The 20,760-nt window shown below is 39.7% G+C and overlaps 1 long non-coding RNA gene across 2 annotated transcripts in view; it reads left to right on the top strand.

The window, feature by feature from the left end:
- The window catches only part of LOC121147400, a 56,647-nt gene that overhangs the window by 7,643 nt on the left and 28,244 nt on the right, over positions 1–20,760 (top strand). For both annotated transcript variants that reach the window (XR_005882375.1, XR_005882374.1), the window contains exon 5: positions 6,415–6,620. This is a non-coding gene — a long non-coding RNA (uncharacterized LOC121147400). The remainder of the gene's footprint in view (positions 1–6,414; positions 6,621–20,760) is intronic.

Below are 20,760 nucleotides of genomic sequence, written 5' to 3' on the forward strand. Positions count from 1 at the left end.
CTATTGAGCCTGCACTAATCCCCAGTATAAGAACCTTCTGCCTGGGTTTTCCCAAGCAGCGGCACTGTGATGTTAAAGAGATTATAGACAGATATGGCTGTATTTGCTTTTTTTTCATATAACAAAGCACCAGAAAGAATCTACTTCCAAAAGAAGGAAGTTTATTTTGGCTCAGAGCTGTAGAGGCTAACAGGCCTGTATCAGGCATTCACACTGGTTTGGTCATCTGGTGAAGCCAGAGAATGGCGGTGGTAGAGCATCTGTGGAGGGGTGATCACACTGGGAGCAAGGAAACAGCAAGCTCAGGCTATTGTAACTAATCCTCTCACAAGAACTACCTTCCTAGGGCACCCGGTGACCTAGAGACCTCTCATTTGGTCCACCTCATAAACACCAGAATGATACTAAGCTTCTGCCTCCTCAGTGCCATCTACTTGTAATTTTGGGGTAACAAGGGATATTGTAGTGCAGAAGATTAAATTGCTGCTTGGCATGCTGGAATCTCGTGTCAGACACCTGGCTCAAGTCCATGCTGTTCTGTTCTTTCAATTCCATCTCCTGAGAATGCACCCACAGGCAGTGGATGGTGGTTGAAGCACATACAATCTTGCCATGCGCATGGGAGACCCAGATGAAACTCTTAACTGCTGGCTTCAGTTTGGCCTAGTTTCAGCTGTTGTGGGCATTTAGCAGATGGAAAATCACTTTCTCTTTTTTTGTTTCTTTCTTGCTGTCTGTTATTGTGCTTTTCAAATAAATAAATCTTTCTAAAAAAAAATAAAGTTTAGCACAAGTTTGAAAGCCGTATTCTATTCAAATCATAGCAGTGACCCACATTCAGAACTAAGTATTTCTATTTCTTTGAATGAAAATTCTTTTGGCCAACAATTGCTATTTGTTCTTTTACTGACAAAAGAAATACAAAGATCATGAAATAAAAACAATCTAAAAACATTTGGTAGGTAAGTTAAAACTACATGAAACAAACATTACTCTCTTTTCTTCCCTAAATTCATTTCCCATGAATACTCTTGAGAGTTTATTACATGTCATTTGGACTATTTTCCTTTCACATGAATAAAGAAATATATAAAAGAAATATTATGCATGTTGAAGGAAAGATAATTATGTATCTAAACAGAGACATAAAAAGTAGAGACACATATACATAGAAAATGTGGGAATTTTACAAAAATTTAATTTTACCATTACATTATTCTATAGTATTCCTTTTCATTTAGCCTATCAGGAACAGCCAGCTGACCAGTATTCATTCAAAGGAATAACTCTCTGTAATAACTGGCTAAATATTCATTATTTAACTATACCATAACCTATGCATTCATAACTCTATTATTGATAAACATTTACATTGCTGATTATTTTCATGTCACAAACATTATTAGGCATATATTACATATGTCTATATATACACACACATATATCCAACAATGTCTGAAATATATTTAAGGATTATATCTAAAGATGTGTAATCTGAATTGCATGTTGTTAGTGGAAGGAATGATTCTTTAAAATTTTTTATAGAAACTGTTGGATTTTCCTCTGGCGTGTCACTTCAATGTATACTCCGACAATAATTCAGAGAATCCTTACATTCTTTTCTCATTACTTTAGATTATGAATATTTCAAACATTGGCCTGTATACCAGAACAAAAACAGTATCTTGTCATGGCGTCTTTCTTTGCTCGATAGTTGCATCTGGTGTCTTTTCCTGAGTGTATTTCATTTCTGTTAACTGCCTTGTTATTCCATATTTTCTGTTGTTTCTTGTTTTCCTGTGCTGGGCTTTGGTTACAGTTCAAGTGTGTCCTCCAAGTGTGTTGAAATTTTACTCCCATTTCAGAACATAAAGTAGAAACAGTCTGGTTATGGTGTTTAAGGTAGTACATTTTGGAGGTGATTAAGACTAGAAAAGAACATCAGGGTTGAGCCCCTATGAATGAATATTGGTGGCTTTAGAAGAAAAAGAACAGAACACTTTCTCTCTCTCTCTCCCTCTCTCTCTCTCTCATACACACACTCCTTGTCTCTTGCCATGTAAAAGTCCTGCATCATCTGTGGACTCTGCTAACAAAGCCATCACCACATGCAGGCTCTCAACCTTAGGCCAGAGTCATAGGCCCAAACAAACCTTTTTTCTTTATAAACCATTGCAGACACAAGTATTTCATTATAGTAACAACAGCAACAAAATGTGACAGAAAATTTGTCCCAAGAGTGGGATTGTTGCTAATAGCAAATTCTTGAGCATGGAAAAGATTTTAGACTGGGTGACAGGCAGAGGTTACAATATTTGGAGGAATCTTTTAAAAATCTTATAAAAATATTATAAAAAGCTGGTAAGCAGAGCATTGTGGGCAATTCCGATGAGGGATCAGAAGACGAGACCAGTTTCAGATGAAAATGAGAATTTTATCAGAAAATAGGCTAAAGGCCAATATTGCTACACTGTGGCAAAGAAGTTGGCTGCACTGTGTCCATGCTGCCAGAATTTGAGGAAGAACCAAATTAAGAATGAGGGACTGGGGTCAGTGTTGTAACACAGCAAGTCACGCCATGGTCTGTAGTACTCAGATCCCATATAAGTGCTCATTCATGTCCCAGTTGCCGCACTTCTGATTCAGCTCCCTGTTAATGTGCCTGGGAAGGCAGCAGAAGATAGGCAAAGTGTCTGGGACCCTGCTATCCCCTGGGAGCCCAGATGGAGTTCCTGGTTTCTGGTTTCAGCCTGGTCCAACTCTGGCTGTTGTGAACATTTGGAGAGTGAACCAGCAGGTGAAAGATTCTATGTCTCTCTCTCTCTCCTTCTCTCTTTCTCTCTCTATCTCTAATTGCCTTTCAAATAAGTAAATAAAAGTTTACTTTTTTAAAATAAAAATTTACTGGGTATTACATTTTAACACACGAATCCATGTGTATATTTTACATATATTATTTATTGCATTTAATTTTATAACAACGTTTCATAGGCTCTGGTGTTTCCCCTTCCTCTCCCCTTGCCCTCCCCCCATGGTGGGTTGCTCCACCTTATTGCAGTATTACAGTTCAAATCTAGTCTTGTTTCTCTCAGTGCAAGTATGTGCCTTGCATAGTGTCCAGTATCTTATTGCCCAGCTGAATTCAACAGTTTCTTGAGGAGACCAATTCTGGCCTGGAGACATAGCTGGCAGATTATCGTTCCGACCAATTAAATGCCATAACATAACATCAACAACAGTTTCTAACATTATGGGGTTAATTACAATGTAATACTACATTTCAAAGGTACCCTCTTACAAATTGACAGCATTCCAACTTAAATTAAGGCAAACATGTGGTATCTGACCTTTTAGGATTGACTCATTTCCCAAATTTACTTTTTTAAAATAAAAATTTAAAAAATAAAGCACAGTGAGAAATTTCAAAACAGCAAAGCGTACAAAGTGTAGCAAAAACATTGTTGGCCAATTTTAGTCATATTTCTAGAGTCAAGAAAAAAAGGGGAAGCAAAGAAGAAAGATTTGAAGATATTAAAAAATTCAGTTTAGCTATGGAAGAAGTAAAAAAAAAAAAAAGGCAAGTTAGGGTTCTGCTGAAAAGGTACTTGCTAAAAAGAATATTGCAAATTAAAGGGAGCCAGTTGCTTTGCATTAGGACAATTGTAAAAGGACACTTCAGAAATCTTCAAGACTCCTCCCCTTACCCCATCACAGACACAGAGACCTTCCAAGGGTAAAATTGTTTCACACAAAGAACCTTAGGCTGCCTTATCCTTTTTGACAGCCCAGGGCTACTAGGGGATTTATTTCTATGCTATTAGCTGGTTAAGTACTGCACAACTAGACCCTTAGTTCAAGCAAGCCCAGCTGCCAGTGGCAGACTTTGACATCCATATATGTTCTGATTGGTGTGCAGATTGTTAAGACTTGTAGTGACTTCACATATTTCTAAGAAAAGTCTATGAGACTGGTGAGAAGCTTGCCATAGATTCAAAGAGGGCAATGCCTACTGGACATGTGAGAGGAGAGCTCCAACAAGAGCCCCAGAAAGGCCCAGCTACCAGCAATGTGCTGTGTTCATTGAGGAAGGCCACAGACAGTGGGACAAACTAGCCCAATGTGATACCAGCAAAGCCATAGGAGGAAGGCCACCTGAGGTCTTGGAAGCCCATCTCCTGCTGCAGTGTACACGGAATGCCAGGCTTCTGGTTTTAGAATTTAATGTCTGCCCTGCTAGGTTTGGGGCCTGTGTTGAGCTGATTGCTTCTTTCTGTTTATTTCTTCCATTTGGAATAGGAATATTTAACCTGTATACCTGTCCTGCCAATGTTGCTTGGAATTATGTATCAAGGAGGTTGCCTTGAGTCTCAGATAAAACCTCACACTTTGGACTTTGGAAGAAGTTCTAGCTTTAGGATTGTTGAGGGTGATGTGATTGTATTTTGCATTGTCAGAATGACGTGAACTTTAGGGAACAAGAGTGTCATGCTTTGATTTGGCTATAGTTTGAACGTGTCCTCCATGGATTCGTGTGTTAAAATGTAATACCCAGGGCCCAGTGTGGTGGCCCAGCAATTGATCCTCATCTCATATGTTCTGATTTCTCATATGGGCATCACTTTGTGTCCCAGACACTCTACTTCCCATCTAACTCCCTGCTTGTGGCCTGGGCAAGCAGTAGAAGATGACCCAATGCCTCTGGACCCTGCACCCACATAGGAGACCCAGAAGTAGTTCCTGGCTCCTGGCTTTGGATCAGTTCAACTGTGGCCATTGTGGCCGTTGGGGAGTGAGCAAGCAGATGGAAAATTTTTCTCCCTGTCTCTCCTCCTCTCTGTAAATCTGCCTTTCAAATAAATAAATAAATCTTTTTGAAAAATGCAGTGCCCATTTTGAGATGGAAAGGTGGTAGAAACTGAATCTGACTATGGTATTTAGGCATTGGTCGTTGGAAAGATTACCAGAATTAGATGAGGTCATCAGAGTTAAGCCCTCTCAATTAACTACTGGTGGCTATAAAAAGAAAGAGACAGAATAGACACACATGCACACTCCCTGCCTCTTACCATGTGATGCTCTTGGGCTTTTAGTGCTTTGGCAGCAAGAGTGTCATCAATAGAAGACCTTACGCTTGCACGAGAGCCATGGCCAAAGCAGATATTTTCAAGTTACTCAGTCTTGGGTATTTAATTATAGTAATGAAAAAGTAAGTAATATAACTTGTAAGGGTTCTTTTGCTATTAAAGATACATTAAACATATTGAAATTATTTTCCTTATGCTATTTTTGGCTCAAAAGAGATTTTAATTTTTATAACTGAGAATCTTCTGTTTTATGGGATAGATTCCAGTTTAATATAAAAATTCTCATTTTGAAAGCAATAAATGGTAGCACTTGGTTTTAGTGTTCTTTTGATTTAAGGATTCCAATGTCAGGGACAATAATGAATTCCAGAGTACTTTTTAATGAATTCGTATTTAATTGATCACAAGATTAGCTATTTTAAAAAATGCAATAATACATTGATATTGACATTTGGCTTAGCAGTTAACATGTCAGTTAGGATTCCTGCATCCCATATCAGAATTCCTAGGCTGGAGTCTTGGCTGTGCCCCTGATTCCATCTTTCTGCTAATGTATACCTTGAAAGAGGATGAGTAGAGTGTTCCAGAAGTTGAATCCCTACTGCATGGGTGGGAGGTCTGCATTGAATTCCTGGCTGTGATGATCAGGTTTGGGCCTGACACACAGTTCTCTCACTCTGTCTCTCTGACTCTCAAATATATAAATAAAATTAAAATTAAAGAGATTTTGAAAATAGTAACAAAAGTGCAGTTAAATGTGATTTGCTCTATTTATAGAAATGTCCTATATATTAGAGAATTCAAATCATTAGATTCCCCAAACACCATTGTTTTAGAATATAGAATGGATAAAATGTACTTCTCAAATTACTATTGCATATAAATACAATCATCTGAAATACCCAGGGGAACAAAGTGTCACAGAATCCTAAAATGCATGTAAACCATTATAAATCACTTATACTGTTACAGTCTTAGTGTTAAATGATTTATTTTGCTTGGATTCTTTAAATCTTTATTCTCCTTGAGCTGTATACGTGGTAGTTCTACAAATCAAGACAGGAAAACACAAACAATGAAATTTGTCCAATGAGCTTAAACGTTACCCTGAAATCAGCCTTTAAACTCAGAAATACTTTTACCTAATAGACTTCTTTCCCTCTGTCAAAGGGGGATTAAAAGACTCTTTCTGAGAAAAATAGCCTTTACCAATCAAAATGTTATTAATGTTAATAACTTCTAGCAAACACTTTGATGTCTATTTTCTAAACATTATCTCATCTACAGCAACAACGTGAGAATTAACTAATTTTCATATCCCTTTTTACAGATGAGGAAGCCAAAGCACAGAACAGTGAAATAACAAGCTGGAGTGACTGGAGGAGCTGCCTGCCTGGGTCTGACTGCTTCTCTCATGATAGGAACCCACCTCCACTGCTGCCATCATTGGATTCCAGGAGTACAGCTTATGCTGCTCATGGCACCCCATAAAGGGGCTCACCCCCAGTAGAGATGTTTCTGATACATGGATTTGGGGTAAGGAGATAGGTCCTTCTGAAAAACTGTTTTTGGTGGCACCCAGAATTCGAATGTGTATCTTGTCTGTGTTAAATAATCAGTTTCTAGTCTCAACTGAAACGTCCAATTGACTCTCTTGTATTGACTTTATCCAGTGACAACTTTTCTGGTATAAGAATTAATTTTAAAAAGGGGGGTGGGGTGGGCAGCATGATAGCCTAGTAGCTAAATCCTTACCTTCCATCTGCCAGAATCTCATAAGGGCACCAGCTCATGTCCCAGCTGCTCCACTTCTCATCCAGCTCCCTGCTTGTAGTTTGGGAAAGCAGTAGAGGGCAGCCCAAAGCCTTGGGATCCTGTACTCGCATGTTGAAGACCTGGAAGAAGCTCCTGGCTGCAGACCAGCTCAGCTTCAGCCACTGTAGCTGCCTGGGGAGTGAACCAGAGTATGGAAGATCTTTGTCTCTGTATCTCCTTCTCTATATATATCTACCTCTCCAAGAAAAAATAGAATAAATCTTTAAAAATTAATAACAAATATCAAGCATCTGATAGCCTTAAAATGAGAAAGAAATGCGTTAACTTCTAAAATCATTTTTTTCCATAACACAAACAAAACCTTTCAGAAAATCAATTATCTTGAGAACCTAGAAGACAAAAAATGTGGTTTATTTACATTTATTTAGTCAGTTGATTATTTTCTGTATTTTTTCAATGCTTTTCATGATGATAAAAACACTTAATTTTTGCTCTAGTTGCTTCTCGGAAATTTAAAATACACATTAAGGGAGGAAACTAGTGCAGAGAAAGAAAGAAAAATGAGAAGGACAAAAGAAACCTGCTTATAAAAAGAATCCATTCAAAGTATCTGCCACCAGTATGTGCAGTGTGTAGACACCTTAATGACATGGCAGGGATGAAAGAGTTTCTGACCTTTGACTTGATTTATCCAGCTCTCACAACCACTACTCTAATTATTGGGGTGTGAGGAGAATACATTCACGGAACACTGAAGCCTTAGAAGTAAAAGGATTGGGGAGCACTAGAGGCCATCAAAGATCGCTGAGCTCAACTACCAACACACAGAGCCTCCCATGGAACACAGAACTGAGGACAGCCCTGGAGGTCCAGTTCCCTTCTCCCTCTCTCTCCACATCTCTACCCTCCTTTCTTTGTTTGATCATTCACTTCAGATTTATTCTCCTCTTTCCTTTCCCATGCTTTGTTTTCTTCCATCCCAGTCTGTTTCTTATTCACATATTTATACTGTGAGACCAAAGCTTATTTTAATTGCAGTTGAAGCTTTCTAGCCCCTGCCTTAAATGTTTAGTCCAAGTAGGATTACTTGAACGTTAACATTTTCTTTAACTAGTAGAGAAAGTCTCTGTTAAATGCTATGTAGTGGGAAGTCTTTGTTGTTTTCTTTTGCCCTCTTGTGAATCAACAATTGTTTTGAAATCACTTTTTTCTTTATACAAAAGTACCACTATTACCTTCTGCTGGTTTCAGAAACGTAAGTTAAGGGAAACTCTAAAGAGGCAATTCTGCTTAGTTTCTAGAGAAAGGTTGACTTGGGAATATCTTATGTCTCTTTTGTGAGAGGAAAGGAGAGATTTTATTTCAGAAAGCTAACTTCATTACAAACTTTTCTCTGTGTTTTAAGATCTCTTGTGTTCAAAGCTCTCTGAGTTAGTTGCCCCTGTTATTAACCTTTGTGAGAACTACCCTGCAGTTAGCTCCTATATTGCACATAGTACATACCAAATCAGAGTCCCTCTCATACACAGAAGCCCAGGAGGAATCACTAGGGAGTAAACTCTCATGTAATATTATGTGGGATACCAATTGGAATACTTCTATATTCATGTATCTGCTAAATTTTATGTAGGTCATCCAGGAAAAGAAGGCTCTGTGGTTTGTTTTGTTTTCTATGAATTAGTAATTGGTCTACAGGAATGGCTGAGTTGAATTCATTTGGGGTAAGAGGCTTCATGAGTTGGAGTTCAAGGAAGAGTTTCAAGGGAAAGACACTGGAATAGAGTTCTAGAGAGAAGAAAGCCTTGTGTGGAATAAAGAGTTCAGCTTGCTTGCTGTTGTGTCCTCTGAGAGCATTAAGCTGGATGTGGGATCGGTAATGAGATGAGTTCATAAAAATGGAAGTACGGCCTCAGTTATATGCAATGGGTTCAAAACCAAAGGGAAGGAAAGTAGGAGAAGTGTACTGAAAGTGTGTTCAGTGCACTGTGCACTGAAGGTAGGTATTGACTAAGTCTACAGGTAAGTGATCCATGGTAAGATTTGGAGCAATTACTTGACAAACACTGATAGAGCTTTAGGAGTTTCACTCTCTTACTGTGATGACAAGGTGATGTTACTGCTCTAAAAAGTCTTGGAGGAGCTTCCTTGCAGGAAAAGGGAAAGGAAGATGAGCAGTTTTCCAGGTCCTTCCACCCCTGTATTAATGAGAGCAAATCCTCTTTTATCTGTTGTTCACATTGGATCCTTTGTGAGACTTCATTTGCAACAAAATGTTTCTTCAGGATAAAAGGGAAAGCTTTGTGGTGCTGTGAGTAAAGCAACTGCCTAAAGTGTCAGCATCCACTGTCCTGACTGCTCCACTTCCAGTCCAACTCCCTTCCAATGTCCTGAGAAAACAACAAAAGATGGCACAAGCATGTGGGTCCCTACACACATGGAAGATCCAGATGAAAGCTCCTGGCTTCAGCCTGGCTCCGCCCTGGCTGTTAAGGCCGTTTGAGGAGTAAACCAGTGGATGAAAGATATGTCTGTCTCTCCCTCACTCTGTAACCCTGACTTTCCAACAAATTAATCCTTTTTAAAAAATGTTTCCCTTGTAGAATAAAAATGTTTTGAAGTGACAAAGACAAATTAAAATTCACTCAAGTACAGTAAACTACTTAATCTTTATATTTGTGAAGTAACTACTATTGCCATCCGTTTTACAAAAAACTAAGGCAAAAAGAATATAAGAAAATTTGCGAAGGTCATACTTCTAAGTGGTGATCTGATAATGACTACTAAGATGCTAGGATTGCGAGTGAGCCGCTGAGGGGGTGACTGGACTGACTGCTGTCAGCATTGGGAATGTGCATGCTTCCCTATGGCATCTGTGATGAGAAGAGAAACAAACCACCACATCATGTAGAATTATGTGTACCTTGTTGAGAACAGGAAGCTCGAGACTCACAGTTCTGCACATTTCATCAACTCTGCCTACCTGACTTCATTATTCTCAATAAAGACCATTTTTCCTTAAATAATAGAACACATACAAGTCCATTCAAACTGTTTCTTGAATCATTAGGGGAATCAGAAAATGTTAATTTGCTGCCCTTTCTTCAAAATTAAAAACAAACAAAAAGCTTTCTTGTAATTCTTGTGATAGTGGTGCAGTCACTCTGTTAAATTTCTTTGCCAAATAGGAGTATAAGCTTTGGGGGAATCCTGGAGTTTGAACTTTTACTATCCCAGTTGATTTCTAGGCAGAAATGTAATATTTAAAACAGTTTTCCTAACTGCATAACAAATAAGATAATGTATTTTGGACAAAGCAGGACTATGATAATATTTTAAGATCACTAAAATACCACGGTGGAGAGGTGAACAGAAAGTAAATTCATAGCTAAAGTCAGGTGTAAAATATATTGGTTGTTAGAAACATGATTAAGAACAAGAGCAACAGGGGAGCTTGGTGTACTTCCGCTTTGTGTGAGTATGAGGTGGGGAAAATACACGGTTTCCCTGTCACCTACAGTGAGCAAATGGGCAAGCGACTTGTCTTCAGTATACGTCACCCAGGAGGTCTGTGGGTTAGGAACATATGGAGTCAATTTGTTACTTGAGAATTGACATCACCTTGATAGTGGACTTCCCCAAAAATGGAATTCTAAGCAAAGTCATATCCCTACCTGGGGAGGTCTGAGATTTCCTTTTTCCCCTGTGTCTGACAGTCCAAATCTAACGTGTAAGACGCGAAGCCGACCTCACTCCCTCCACCCACATTTTCCTTGACATAACAACAGAAGAGATTTTCCCTAAGGCTTACTCAACTGGCAGTTTAAGTAGCATTCTGAAAATTAGGAGGTAAGGTGACAAAACTGCTTTCAAGGAATTTTCTTTAACTGTAAGTTAAGAACTCTTTAACTCATTCAGCATGTAAGATAGAAATATACCAATCTGAGAGAGAAAATGACTAATTATTCAAATTAATTACTAGGAAGCATTACATCATCAGAAAACATTTATTGTGCTTGTGTGTGTTTGGTATTTCTCTAGATGGTATCAGATCACTGCTCAGTTGGAGACCCAAGTAAAACTATAATCGCATATGTGCTTGAGAAAATGAAAGCATACAACAGGCCTTTATGTGTGAAGTGACACTAAGTCATGAGCAGACCAAGAGATATTTCTGATTTTTTTTTTAGTCACACTGAGTTTTCTTCATGTAATATCTCTCATGGATTTATTGCTGGTGACCCATATCCTGATTTTTATTAGCAAGAGGTGCTAGCATGGTCATTAATTATAAAATACTTTTATAAAGATTTATTTATTTTTGTTGGAAAAGCAGATTTACAGAAAGAGGAGGAGAAACAGAAAAAGATCTTCCATCACTGGTTCACTCCTCAAATGGCTGCAACAACTGGAGCTAAGCTGATCCAACGCCAGGAGCTTCTTCCAGGTCTCCCATGCGGGTGCAGGGTACCAAGGCTTTGGGCCATCCTCCACTTCTTTCCTAGGCCACCAGCAGGGAACTGGATGGGAAGTGGAGCATCTGGAACATGAAATGCTGGCCATATGTGATCCCGGTGCATTAAAAGCAAGGATTTAGCCACTGAGACATCATGCCAGCCCTATAACATAGGTTTTAAAAACATTTATTTATTCAAAAGACAGAATGACAGAGAGAAGACAGAATGAATCTTCATTTGCTGTTTTATTCCCCAAATGTTGGTTAGTCAGGATTAAGCCATGCTGAAGCTTGAAGCCAGGATATTTAAGTCTGCCACTTGGAGAGCAGGAATCCAAGCACTTGAACCGTTATCCACTGCTTTCTTAGCTGTATTAGTAGGAAGCTGGATAGAAGTGGAGGTCCGGGCTTTTGAACTTGTGCTTGCACATGAGATGCTGGTATTGTGGGTGGCAGCTAATGTGCTGTACCACAACCACAATGCTGTGCCCCCATAGAGGGCTTTATAGTAATTAAAATCATGAGCAAACACTTAGCATCAAACCATGATTGAAGCGTCAGTAAAAATAATCAAGATGGGGGCCCAGTGTAATGGCACAATGGCTAAATCCTCACCTTGCCAGTGCCAGAACCCCACATGGGTGCAGGTTCATATCCAGGCTGCTCTACTTCCCATCCAGCTTTCTGTTTGTGGCCTGGGAAAGCAGTAGAGGATGGCTCAGGTTCTTGGGACCCTGTACTGCATGGGAGACCCAGAAGAGGCTCTTAGATCCTGGTTTCAGATTGGCTCAGTTCTGGCCATTGTGGCCATTTGGGGAGTGAACCAGCAGATGGACGATCTCTGTCTCTATCTCATGATAAATCTGCTTTTCCAATAAGAATAAATAAACCTTAATCAAAACAAAACAAAAACTAAGGTAGTATGAACAAAGCATAGGCTTTAACTAATAAAAGTACACTATTGGGCCCAGCACAATGACTCAATTGGTTAATCTTCACCAAGCAAATGCCAGGATCCCACATGGTCACAGGTGTGTCTCAGCTGTTCCACTTTCCAATTATGGCTTAGGAAAGCAGTGGAGAGTGACCCAGGGCCTTGGGACCCTGCACCTATGTGGGAGGCCTGGAAGAAGCTCCTGGCTCCTGGCTTTGAATCAGGTCAGCTCCAGCCATTGTGGCCACTTCAGGAGTGAATCGGCGGATGGAAGATCTTTTTCTCTGTCTCTCCTTCTCTGTATATCTGCCTTCCTAATAAAAATAAGTAAAAAAAAAAAAAAAATAAGACTCACAAGAATTTGGGAGAAGGCTTGTAAAATAAACTTTAGTGTAAAACACTTTCACGATTTGGAAATCATGACAATATTTACTACTTTTGATTCATTTATCTAAAAGGATTCATTAGGAGAAAAAAAATATAGAATAAGAGCTTTAACATTGAACTTGCTGGCATTCCTTTATGACGCCTTGTGCCAGAATGTATCTTGTTAATGCTGAATTAAGTTAGTGATTTTTTTTCTTCTTGATTTTAGATAGGAGAACCTCAAATAAATATCTCTCCACAGGATAATATAAAGATCCTAACTATCTTACCACAGCCTGGACCATGCCTCACTCAGAAAGACCCTTGATAAATATTTGCTGCATGAAAGATTGATTGGATTAGTGCATTGATTGCCTGGTGATTATCATGTACACGAAGTATGAATAGATTTGAAAGGAAACCAATCATCACCTCCACCGTTTTCTGCAATTAGAATAAGATTTATTGGGCACCACAATGGGAGGAGACCACCACAGTCTGTTAAGCTAGTCATGAAAATAGATGGCACAAGTTCTAGAGACTAGATGATGGTGACTTCTCTGCCATTACATTCTCCTAAAAAAAAACCCTGCAAGTATATCATAGGTAAAATGAACTGTTTCCATTCATGAAGCAGACACATTTGTTAATTAATCAAAAAGCGATCAACTTGAGCAGAGCTAGGCAAACGCCTTGAGCGGTTAAAAAAAGTTTCCTGCAGAAAAGCATTTCTTTTGATGATAACTTTAAAAATTAATTTGTGTAGTTTCTTTTTCAGTCGCTGCACTTGATCTGTATCGTGCAGCATTATTAGCATTTGTTAACAACAAAAGCGGTAAGGAAATTACTCACCATGCTTGTCAGACAGGGTTATTAGAGGCAGAGAACAGTGGCCTCCGTGGAGTACTCAGTTCAGATTGCTGCAGTCAGCAGAGGTGTGGGCCACGGTGGGGGAGGATGTGAGAATGGAAGAAGCAATTGGCTTGCCTGGGTTTCTGGTGAGGCATTTCATTTTGTAAAGCTAGCTGTCTAACTGGGTGAGGAGGATGAGTTTCTTTTGCTCTGGAAGAGAGAGGTTGCTTGGACATAAATTCCGATGGGGAATAATACAGTTCAAAAACTCTTTGAATTTGGCTTTTGTAAAAGCCTGGATGACAGAAGTTAGGTGAGGTTCCAGGAGACCAGTAGTATGGACTATGTTTTGTTACTTAAAAGTGTGCAGCAATTAGTTTGTGTAATTCACTTCCCTTGGAACATTTGATTCCATAGAGTTGGGATCCAGTTATAAATTGGGTGTCCCAGGTGTTTTGATTCCTAAATGTCTGTAGTTAATGGAGAATTCTTTATTCATTTAAAACTCATCCTGTCAGGGCAATGTTGGAGCTGCCTTCTTGGACTCCCACATCTCAAGGCGGAATGCCTGAGGATGAATTCTGTCCTAGCTTTTAATTCAGCATCATCTTTGAATGCAGCAGATGATGACTCAGTACTTGGGTCTCTGCTACTCCCATGGGAGACCCAGGTAGAGTTCCCGAATCCTTGCTTCAGTTTGGCCCAGAACCAGCTATTGCCAGCATCTGGGAGGTGAACCAGCGAGTAAATGGAATCTCTCCCTCTCTTTCTCTCTCTCTCTCTCACACACACATACACAATCTGTGTCTAGCTGTCACAGTGCTTTTCAAATACAGAATAAATCTTAAAAAGGATTAATTTATTCAGCATTCATTGTGCACCAACTAGTCACATTGTTTTTCTGATTTTTTCCCATTATATGGATACTCCAAAAGTTTCGTGGAAGATAGGATCAAAACATAAGTATATTTTGGTTTAAAAATTTTTGAAGTCTATGCATATGAAAAGTCTTCATGTAGTTCATGGGTATACATATCATGAAAAAAACTGCATGGATTTCAAAAACGTTTACACCAAAATGAACCTATTATTTCCCCTTTGCCACCAAATTCTTAGTCTTATAAATGGAAAATGATGGAGTCCTCTTTTTGCTGTTTTATTGGATAAGACCTGCAAGTGTTTTAGCAGACTTCCTAACAACTGTAGTGCTTCTCACAAAGCAACTAAAAGTAAAACAGTTCCCTCTCTTGCAAAAAGATTATTTTCAAAAGTGCCTCCTGACTCAGAGGAGGAAGACTAGCACCAAAGCACAGGGCTTGACAAGGGCAGTGCCCTCATCCCACCCTTCCCTGCAGATCACTTCGCAATACAGCTGAGACCTTCCTGGTGTGGGGGTCGGTCTTACTTGGAGTCCCAAAGAGTACTGAACATTCCTACAATCCTTGCCATATGAAGAATCTCTATTCCACTGCCTCTCAGTTGACCCATTGGACAGATAAGAGAATGAACTGGAGTCATTTTCTTTTCCTAAAAATAGTATTTTCTTGTCTGAGCGAGAGACCAAGAATACAGGCTTAGGAGTAATGCTGCTGGGCCTCAATCCAGGCCCTTTGACTTTAGAGCAGTCTGATGTTATAAAACCTTACAAATTTGTGAAGCATTCCATTTTTATTAAACAAATAATGATAAAAAAATTAAATAAAAACTCCCTGAATCTCAGTTTTTTTTTCTTTCATAAACTGGAGACAACCCTTGTACTTAGTACTTAGTTCATACACTTGGTCTGAGCATTAAATGATATAATGAATGTAAAGCCTTTGGTACAATGACTGGAATTTGGTGAGTTCTTAATTACCATTAGCTATCAGGACTGATATAGTGGCATAGCGGATAAATATCTCCAGCATCTCCTATGGGCACCAGTAAGAGTCCTGCTGTTCCATTTCTGATCTAGTTCCCTGCTTGCCTGAGGAAGCAGTGGAAGATGGCCCAAGTGCTTGGGTGCCTTCCAGTCTTGTGAGAGACTTGCATGAAACTGCTGGCTCCTGGCTGCATCCTGGCCCTGTTGTGGCCATTTAGATAGTAAACCAGTGGATGATTCTCTCGCACGCAAGCGTGCACGCTCTCACTCTCTCATTTCTTCCTCTCTCTGTGTCTTGCCTTTCAAATAAACAAAAATAAAATTTTAAAAAATAGTCATTAGTTATGTTCATCCTGATTACAATGTAGTTAGTGAAAGTGATTCTGTATCTGCAGAAACCCAGGGGCAGCCAATCCCCATCTCTCATCTAACAGAGCTCTGGTATCACACACCTCACTGTCACTCAAGAGCCTATCCATTTGCCGCTTCCCGATTATAGCACACTCAGGTTCCTTGCCAATAGCAAATAGGAGTATTTATTCTACAAGTTTTGACTAATCTACTGCTTAGTCTTCTGAAGTTACTGTCATACCCCTGCACATACTTGATGTCTTTATTGGGTAAAATCAAATAGAAGAGTTTGTTTTTGATTAAATCAGATGATTAGTCCTTTACTGATACCCTAACAGGCTTCCAAACATGATCTGTGCAGATTGAGAAATGATCCCTGGGAGCTAGCAGTGTGGCATAACGTTTAAGATGACACTTGTAATGCTGGCATACACACCAGTTTGAGTTCCATCTGCTCTACTTCCACTCCAACTCCCTGATAAGGCAACTGAGTCCCTGGGACCCTGCCTGCCATGTGGGAGACAGATGAGTTACTGGCTCCTAGCTTCCTGGTCCAGCCCTAGCTGCTCAGGCCATCTGGGGAGTGAACCAGTATAAAAAAGATCTCTCTCCCTCTCTGCTTTCCCCTCTCTTTTTAAAACTCAGCCTTTCAAATGAATAAACAAACAAATAAATAATTTTTAAAAAACAAGGAATCCCTAATCAGAGGTAGGGGAACTTTCTTCTGCCACCTGAATATTTATATTATAATTATAATTTGCAGGCCATACAGAATTATCAATTTAAAAATTAGGCTAATATAGATTTATTGAACTTTGAGGTTCATCTTCAGTTGCTTTGGCAGGACCAGACCCAATGATTTTACAGTTTTAATATAGCCTGCAGACCAGATGCGCCCAACCCCTGCATGAATTCCTAATATATTAAAAAGAAGACAATGTGTAGTCAGCCATTGCTGTACAAATAACTCCAAAGCCTCATGGTTAAACACAATCACTACTCTCATGAGTCCATGTGCTGGCTTGATAGCTCTCTGGATCTGGGGAAGGTTTGCTGATCTTGACAGGCTTGTTCATGTAGCTGCTGTCAGTGGCATGTTAGCCATGGCTGGGAAAACTCCATTCTGTTTAAGGTGACTCTCATAGAAGACATACATGATTTAAATCATGACCTAGCATGATTTTGACATGTCTAGCCTGCCCATACTCAGACAGGGGTCAAAGAGAGAAAGTGAAAACAAGTCTGGGCTCAGCGCTATAGCATAGTGGTTAAAGTCCTTGCCTTGTATGCGCCGGGATCCCATATGGTCGCCAATACAAATCCTAGTGGCCCTGCTTCCCATCAAGCTCCCTGCTTGTGGCCTGGGAAAGCAGTCGAGGACAGCCCAAAGCCTCGGGACCCTGCACCCGCATGGGAGACCTGGGAGAGCTCCTGGTTCCCGGCTTCGGATAAGCTCAGCACTGACCATTGTGGTCACTTAGGGAGTGAACCATCGGACAGAAGATCTTCCTCTCTGTCTCTCCTCCTCTCTGTATATCCACCTTTCCAATAAATATAAATAAATCTTAAGGAAAAAAAAAAGAAAACAAGTCCTTTTTCAAGCCTTTGTGCTGATCTTAGTATTGTGTCATTAGTCAAAAAAAAGAGAGAAAAAATCACCTGGTCAAGATCAGAGTTACCATGAAAGGGTACCACTGAAAAGTAAGGACAGAAGAAGGTATGAAACACTGGGTGAGGATGGTATTCTATGACACCCAGTCTACAGTGCTTTAAAATGTTTCTGGCTTATAATTTCATCTAGTAGTAAGCTTCATCGCTTCAAGATTCAACCAGTGTTACAATTTATATGTACACACAGGTTTATTCTTATTTCAGTCAAAGGAGCTATCTTGAAAAACAGCACCAAATCCAGAGATAAAGTGATTGAAACAGTTCTATTGTGGTTTGTTGTTGTTGTTTAATGTATTTTGATTGGAAAGACAGATTTAAAGAGAGGACAGAAAGACAGATCTTCCATCCACTACTTCATTCCCTAAGTGGCTGCAGTTGTGGAGCTGAGCTGGTCTGAAACCAGGAGCCAGGAGCTTCCCCTATGTCTTACATGTGGTTGCAGGGGCCCAAGAACTTGAACCATCCTCCCTGCTTTCCCAGACCATAAGCAGAGAGAGCTGTATCAGAAGTGGAGCAGCTGGACTAGAGCTGCAACTCATATGGAGTGTCAAAACCACAGATAAAGAATCAGTTTGCTATGCCACCACATTTGTCCCAATGTGTGTGACTCCCTACACAGCTTAAAAGTCAAGTCTTTGGAGCAGAGGTCATCACAGAGTTATAACTAGCATCTGCCAAAAGCTGAACAGCTTGTCCTCATCACCTGTGTGCCCTGAATAAAAACACATTAGAAAATGAACAGAAAGTAAATGAACAGACAAGCTCTTTAGGAGAGGTACCCTGCATCTGTCTGCTCTGCACACACAGCTCCCTGGAATTGGAATCATTTGTATGTTAAGAGAATAAATGAAAAATGACTTGTCACATCAAAGAAATAAAAAAATAAGAGTGCGGCCCAGCACAATAGCCTACTGGTTAAAGTCCTTGCCTTGCATGCACTGGGATCCCATATGGATGCTGTTTTATATCCCAGCTGCTACAATTCCCTCCCAGCTCCCTACTTGTGGCCTGGGAAAGCAATAGAGGATGGCCCAAAGTTTGGGGACCCTGCGTCCTAGTGGGAGACCCAAAGGATGTCTATGGCTCCTAGCTTTGACTCAGCATAGCTCTGGCCATTGTGGCCACTTGGGGAGTGAACCAGCAGATAAAATATCTTTCTCGCTGTTTCTCCTTCTCTCTGTAAATCTGACTTTCCAATAAAAATGGATAAAATATTTAAAAAGAAAAAGAGTGGAAAAATATTGCGTGCAGTCTTGATCAAATTCTCTTCATGACCTCCTAATTTGCACTTTTAGAAATCAGTTAGCAAAATTATCTTAAAATAGGTTGTTTTCTATGTGAGTTTAACCCATTGAGGTAAGACTAAAGTGATGAGTTATGCAGTGCAACCACCTGTTAGAGAAAGTCACTTAAGACAGTGTGGCAGATGAATTCCTTGTTTCACAATTGACTATGTACATATAAAGTTAAGGGTACAGGGGACATCAAATATCTAGTTCCAACCAGTTTGCAAGACCATAGTCATTATGACCTACAAATTCTCCAAAGTGCACCTTTTCCATTAAAATTCTCATTTGGGTCTTAACTCTGGGATATGCAAAAACATCCTCAAGATTGGTACTTTCTGCTTTACTGTGTGTTACAAGCTCTACCAAAGCAATACAATTATTCACATGTATGGAGTATTTGAAGACAGTATGTTATTTTCTCTCTTTTTTTTTTCAAAACTGACTTAATATGTCTTTACAGAACCTAGTTTCCAATAGTAACACCCATTCAACCCCCCCCCCACCAGCTCCTTGCCACACCTACTCTTAAATGTGGTGACCATAGTGCCCAGAGCTTAGTAAATTGGGACAGTTCCCAGGCCCTACATTTTTCCCCCTCAGACTTCCTCTTTCCCCACATTACAATGATAAGTGGCTAAAAAATGACTCAGGAGGTGGAGTGTGGAGGAACAAGAGGAGGCTCCCAGAAGCAAGTGTGGAAACAAAAAGTCATGAAGGTTTCATACTCAGATAACTAATTCATCCTTGCTCACCAAGGCAAAGAGAGTGGCATGCTCCTTTTTTCCACGGGCTTTTCAGGATGCATGTGCTTAATGAGCCTTACCAATTAATCCTTAGTTAAAAAAAGTAGCAGGAGACAGCTTGTGAATCCTTAGTAGCTAGAGACAGCTTGTGAATTAAATGCAACAGACAATGTGATTTGTCCTCAGTCTTACTATACCAACCACAGTGATCCCAGGTGGTAACCAACATCCATGATGAATCTACTAATGGTAATGCAAGCAAATATAAAACTTGAGTGTTGTTAAGTCATTCTTCCAACAGTGTAATGTTCTAAGTGTTTTGATGAGTACTCTAACACCAACATTATTCAGCTTTGGACTACTCCTTGTAGTCTTTTCCCTCTTGTTTTGTTTCTTTCCTTAATCACGTCTGTGTGTATTCTTTCAGAAGTCTCTGAGGTGAGTTGATAGAGAGCATGTAGAGGAGAGCAGATCTGCTTTACATCTTTGCTTCCTATGTTATTTCATTCTATTCTGTCTAATTTGGGGTTTGTAAAAGAACATTTTAGCTAAACACTGAGAAGCTATGAATAGGAAGTTTTATCTGATTAAATATGCAAAGAAAGAATTAGCTCAGGCTCCTTTATTGCAAGGCTTTCCTGTTTGATCTGGTATTAAGTCTGTGACTATCCACTGAAGTTTGATTATGACGTAGTCTCTATACTCACACAGGAATTGAAACATCAAAGTCTTGGGTTAGCAGCATTAAGGAACTATGTGTTTACTTTTATTACAGTGTTTAGAGGTAGGGATTTAGGAAATGATTGCATTGGATCAGTTCATTTTAGTGGAGGCTGATGATTGAATCTTGGTGAATTTCTAAGAAGAGAGACAAGAATCAGACAGCCATAGACAGACATGTGTATGATTTGTCTTTTGCTGTACAGTGAGCGTCCTGTGCCACTTCAGAATTCAACCAGTAAAAGACCCATTACTAGAGGCAGAATCAATGGGGCTCTTTCCATCTTGGACTATGAGTCTCTAAAATCATAGGCCAACATTAATCTCCTTTCTTTATAAAGCAATCTACCTCCCATACCTCATCATCATAATAAAAAGCTGAGAGACACACTTTCCAAGAGTATATGACTGTAGAGACTCTTTCACATTCAACATGAATGTGTTGATGTGAAAGGAACAAGCCCTACAGAATGCACTCTGGGAATTTGTTACAGATACAACCTTATGCAATTTGTTACAGGCACATCCCAGCACAGATATGGAACATCTCCACCAAGAGATGCTGCTAAATAGAACAATCTTCCTGTGACCAGATTGCCATCTCTGAAAGGGCTGACTTTCAAATGTTACATATAGGCCTCTAGATGCCTTTTGAATGAC

Source organism: Ochotona curzoniae, unplaced genomic scaffold (genome assembly GCF_017591425.1).
Source record: "Ochotona curzoniae isolate NIBS_2020 unplaced genomic scaffold, NIBS_Ocur_1.0 scaffold_4506, whole genome shotgun sequence".
Lineage (NCBI taxonomy): Eukaryota > Metazoa > Chordata > Mammalia > Lagomorpha > Ochotonidae > Ochotona > Ochotona curzoniae.